Below are 5773 nucleotides of genomic sequence, written 5' to 3' on the forward strand. Positions count from 1 at the left end.
TTAAGTTAATATTATCTCCATCCTCACTTTTAGGGACAGGAACTACACAAAAGTACCTGTCCTATCCAGAATAGCCTGCTCTCTCACTGACAGTTGGGGCTGCTATCCTTTCACCCTCCTCCATGGTTGTTAGGCTAGCTACCTACAAATGCATTTGTAGTTTTTTTTTTACGGTGATAAATACAGGTTGTGATATTTAATTCACTTAGCTAGCTATACAGTATGTGAAGTTGGCTAGGTAGCTAGCTAGCCAACTAACGTTAGCAGTTCATTTGAGTTAGCCTGCACTGTAGCTAGTTAGCTGATAAACCATTTTTTTTTTTACATTTTCGAAATGTATTTACTTACTTTAAATAGGTACTCCCAGCCATGTGGCCAATTGGAAACAGGGCTGCAAAATGTGTTTGCCACCAGAGCGTTTTAAAGGATATTACTATTGAACTATGTATCCATTTAATAATCAGACCTTCATACAAACTTGTTACGCTGAATTCTTGACGCACAGTCGAACATGCTGCTATATGCTACCATCACGCCCACAAGCGAATCACAGTGTACATTCACGGTCGCCAGGTGTACGATGTTTCCTCTCATACATTGGTGCGGCTGGCTTCCGGGTTAAGCGGGCATTGTGTCAAGGAGCAGTGTGGCTTGGCAGGGTCGTATTTCGAAGAAAGCACGGCTCTCGACCTTTGCCTCTCGCGAGCCCGTACAGGAGTTGCACTGATGCGACAAGACTGTAACTACCAATAGGGAAGAAAAAGGGATAACAAACAATTTTACATTTACACTTGATTGAGGTAGGGATATCCCAAGGATCCCGAATAGCACGGACCCTCTGGTCATAATATTTTCTAGTCCATTAGCGATAACAGGAAATACACAAGTCGTAGGCTACATAATAGCTCAAGGTGGCAACTTCGGAATGTCGGCTTGCACGGGAAAAACGGTACGTTTCTAAAATGTATGGTTGATTTAATTAATGTAAGGGTCATTCTGCCGAATCGGTACCTTTTCCGTCCCCAGGACATTACATGCATAAATATGCATGAAAAGTATATGTATAATACATTATATTATCAAGCAAAGTGTCATGCACATGGTCCTAATTGCAATTTGAAGATCCATAATGTACAACCTTAATAAAAAAACTACAGAGAACACTGAAAAAAATGGATTTTAGCCCGTGCCCACTACACTTCACCATTAAATATAATGATTAGAAACAATCAAATCTTATTTTTTATTATTGGGTGACTCTTTTTCCAATTTAGACAAAATACATTCTCAGAGGAAAGTCATATGTTAGTTAAAATACACTTTTGTCACGTTTTCACTCAGTCCTGTTACCCTGACACATTCCCCCCTCTAAACTTTGGGACATTCCACAAGTCACATGATCAACAGGAAGTAGCATCATTTGAGTCTCCTGATGCCATGGGAAGACCAAAAGTAAGTTCTCTCACTCTTTTTTTATCATACGCGCTACAATGCAAAAGACCCTTCTCTTCCATGACACCTTAGTGGAGGACATCCGACAGAGGCACAGCAACTCATGGGGATCAAGGGAAAGGCAACTCATCTCAAAGATAGTGACAGGAAAACAAAAACATATAGGCTGCAACGTCTCTCCCAAAGTTAATTTGGGTTGTCAAAGAAAAGGTGGCTGATGAATGCGAAAAATGCAGAACTTAACTTAAACTACCAAAGGAAGAGAAACAGTAGGGTGGTAGATGGCTTCAAAAACAAAGTCTGAGATTTTTACACCAGGATGATGTCAGTTGATTAACGACTGGGAAGAGGCAGACCCTCACCCAGAAGAAAATCAGAAGAGGTTCCTTTTGGATTTTGTCAGAACATGATGGGTCGATCTCATACTCCCTCTTCTGCTCACTGAGCCCCTTTTGGGTTGTTCACCCAACTCTAAGTGACCAGGAGACTTGCATGTGCAACTGCATGAAAATCTCAGTTTTATCGTACAGAAACTGCACCACCTGAAGATAATCAGCACTTTCAACCCTGATGAACTTCTAAAATCCGTCACATGCAACACGGAGTGCATGAAGTGCATGTATGGGGACTATGCGGTGTGCAAGGACCTCTCGTCCCGTCTCTGGCCAATACAATGATAAGAATGAAGTGACTTATGTCCAGTGGGCAACTGTGGATAAGGAGCACAAGAATGACCCTAATGGCGGTACATCCAAAGTCACCATCAAAAAAGAGTTCCAGACCACCCAAGAGCAACTGCTGGAACAACTGAATCTGATGCTGCGCAAGTTTAAGATGCACACTTACAACATCAAGAATCCGTTTACCCACAACAGGGCACTGAAACAAGGCTTCAAAGCACATGAATGCTTTATTCATGTTGACTTTTCCGAAAATGACCTCTAAGTACGCCACAGAAATACAGACGGTTCACGTCAGAGCATCACACCAGCAGGCAACATTGCACACAGGTGTGGTTTATGTGCATACAACCCCCCGACCAGTGTCCTTCTGCACAGTGTCCCCCTCCAGACGGCAGGGCCCACCAGCAATCTGGCAGCACTTGTCACCATTGCTTGATTATGTACAGAGTGCACATCCAGAGGTTACCACTATCCATTTTTACGGTGATGGCCCTTGCACTCAGTACAAGCAGCGAGTGAATTTGTTCCTGTTTAGTACTGAGCTGTTCAGAAGAAGATTCACTGCTGGATTGTGGAACTTCTTTGAGGCAAGCCATGTTAAGGGTGCCCTGGATGGAGTGGGCGGGGCCCTGAAGAGGACAGCTGAAAGTCTTGTCAGCAAGGGGACAGATGTCCCTAATGCTTCAGAGCTGTTTTCTGTGTTGAGCAAGATGGATACAGCAAGCAAGTTATTCTTTTTGTGGAAGAGGAAGCAGTCAACAGCAGTGTCAGAGATGCCCAAGGATGTGCCACCAGTTCCATCTATGATAAAGATGCATCAGGCAGTAACCCCAGGCCATGGAGAGCTGACCTACAGGGACGTCAGCTGCTTGTTCACAGCAAGACAACATCTGAGCTGTGAGCGCTTTAATGCAAAGCATTTCACATTCAATTGACAGAAGGCTCCCACGACCACAGGAAATCAGGGGCAAAGTCCTGAGGTTGTTGGTAAATGGTGTGTGCTGAAGTACAACGGTCAACTGTAGCTTGGCATCATCACAGACACAAACAACACACACGTCAAGGTTTGTTGTATGAAAAGTATTGGGGCCAACAGGTTTTGCTGGCCACCTTGCGAAGACATCCTTTGGTACCCGTTTCAAGACCTCCTGTGTACCATTCCACCAGCGAGGCTAGTCGCGGCGTGTTACATGGAAATTGACGACAAAGTCTGGGCCAATCCAGAGTCGGTTTCTTAGAAATGGCAAGTTTTTGTTCATTATTTTATTGAAATTCTGTATGAAATACAAATGTATTTCGTGTTTGCAAGTGAATGTTGTTTTATGTGCATAAAATACTATAAGTTAATATTAGATACTGGTAGTCAATGTAGAGTTCTGAGGATTTGCTCAGCTTTTTGTATTTGTTGTCTTTCTTGCCTTTTGAGAGGAATATGGAGAACCTATACTGTGCAGAGGCAGGAGCCTGACACATGCTGCACCCCGCACACACAAGCGCACGCTCACATACATACACACACAATTGTTACAGCTTTTATGTTGCTATTTAGACTAAGATCTTTTTTGCCAAATATAATGACCTCTGTTTTATCTTTGTTTTAATTGAAGGAAGTTCTGTGACATCCAGTTATTCTCCCTCACACAAGCACTCATTCCTGTGACCCAATGTTCATTCCTGTGACCCAATGTTCATTCCTGTTGCTTCATTGTTTTTTAGTAATATAAAAAGGTAAACCACTTGTTTTTCATTTGTTTGGTCCATCATTTAAACAGTTGTTTGATAAATCACGATACGTTTATCAAAAATCTAAGGGGGTCTTCCCTTAAAAATAAAAAGCATACATTTTGTCTGCATATGTTGACTTTTTAGCTGCAGATTTTTTTGAACATTTAACCAATTTTCTTTAAAATACCCACTGAGGGAAAAACAAAACTAGTTGGCATGACTTTTAATTGATATTTAAACAGTTTAATATCTAAACAGTAAACATTGATATTTAAACATATTTTAAGAGTTTTGGTAACAGGACTGAGGAAAAAATGCAACCAACCTTTTTTTTTTTAATAGTTAAACGTGTGTTATTAGATAGTGCTGAAAAAAGATAAGGAATGAAGTTTAATTTTGAAAAGTAACAACATGCAAATGGTACCGATTCAGCGGAATGGCCCATAAATATAAACTATGCACCTTATGACTTTAATTAACACGCAGGTGTCATGCAGACATTAGTAAGGCATTGGTGTCATGTCAGTTTGATGTTCAATGGTAGGTGACAGCCACGCGGTGGTATGTTTGCCCAGGCTTAATTCTGGCACTTATCACCCCCCATACCAGCCTGTACAGTGGTTTCCTGGACTGTTTCCTGAAGACTTACTGCCACAACTGGCTCTGTGCCTGACCTGGCCAACGTGGCTGGAATGCTGTGCTCTTTGTCTGATACGGGGCCTGCTAGCAGCTCACCAGGAGAGACTTTGGGCTGGAGAACGTGTCTGACCTCAGGTTGGCAACACAGGATCTTTGTCTTTGCATTCTCGTCTCATCCCTCTCCCCTTCACTGTGTTTTTGTCTTACAAATAAGTCTTCATCTTCGTATGTTATTGTCTATTGCTGATGTTTCTATTTTCCCTCCTGTGATTCTCTCTCTAATTATCTTTAACCTCTGTCACAGTAGCCTGCAGTATACCCTGTCTGGCTCCCTGGCATTGGTCTTCTCCTCACTGGTGTTGTGTCTCAGAGAGCTGGTGAAGGGTCGTATGCAGGCCATGCATGAGATGAGGCTCGGGGGGAGACCTCCCTGGTGTCATGCATGTAAGTGTCGCAACTGTTCTCTGGTGACCTTATGGGACCGTATAAATAGTAGACATATTTGGGTAGGAGGTCATCTCTTATTCAAGAGGAATCAATTTCTTATCAAAACCAGTGCAAAAATGTGTAGTTGGTGAATGCAATATACCTTAGGTGAACCACCCATATAACCTGAGGGTCATAGTTGACAGCACATTATGCAGAATGTACACTGAAATGTGAAGTGTTGGTCCCATGTTTCATATCCTGAAATAAAAGATCACAGAATTTTTCCAAAACAATATTACCCTCAAAATGTGTACACATGTGTTTACATCCCTGTTCATGAGCATTTCTCCTTTGCCAAGACAGGTGTGGCATATCAACCTGACAGGTGTGGCATATCAAGAAACTGATTAAACAGCATGATCATTACACAGGTGCACCTTGTGCTGGGGACGATAAAAGGCCATGCTAAAATGTGCAATTTCATCACGCAACACAATGCCATAGATGTCTCAAGTTTTAGGGGAGCGTGCAATTGTCATGCTGACTGCAGGAATGTCCACCAGAGCTGTTGCCAGAGAATTTAATGTTAATTTCTCTACCATAAGCCACCTCCAATGTTGTTTTAGAGAATTTTGCAGTACGTCCAACCGGCCTCACAACCGCAGATCACATGTAACCACGCCAGCCCGGGGGGGCTCTGCAGAACCCTGGCCAGTCCAATGTTGACTTGGGTGAGTTCTGCCCTTAATTTTATTAAATTTGTATTTTTAGGATGTCATGACGACATCTATTCTTCCTTGGACTCCACTTCTCATTTAGCTATTCAGCAAATTCCAGATCATATA

The 5773-nt window shown here is 42.3% G+C and overlaps 1 long non-coding RNA gene across 1 annotated transcript; it reads left to right on the forward strand.

Moving 5' to 3' along the window:
* The first annotated feature begins 621 nt into the window (after positions 1-621).
* Positions 622-5767, forward strand: LOC135539115 (uncharacterized). The gene is made up of 3 exons (XR_010455556.1): positions 622-949; positions 4470-4634; positions 4804-5767. It is a non-coding gene; the product is annotated as an uncharacterized LOC135539115 (long non-coding RNA).
* Positions 5768-5773: the final 6 nt, after the last annotated feature.

Source organism: Oncorhynchus masou, unplaced genomic scaffold, assembly GCF_036934945.1.
Source record: "Oncorhynchus masou masou isolate Uvic2021 unplaced genomic scaffold, UVic_Omas_1.1 unplaced_scaffold_137___fragment_2___debris, whole genome shotgun sequence".
In the NCBI taxonomy this organism is placed as follows: Eukaryota; Metazoa; Chordata; class Actinopteri; order Salmoniformes; family Salmonidae; genus Oncorhynchus; species Oncorhynchus masou.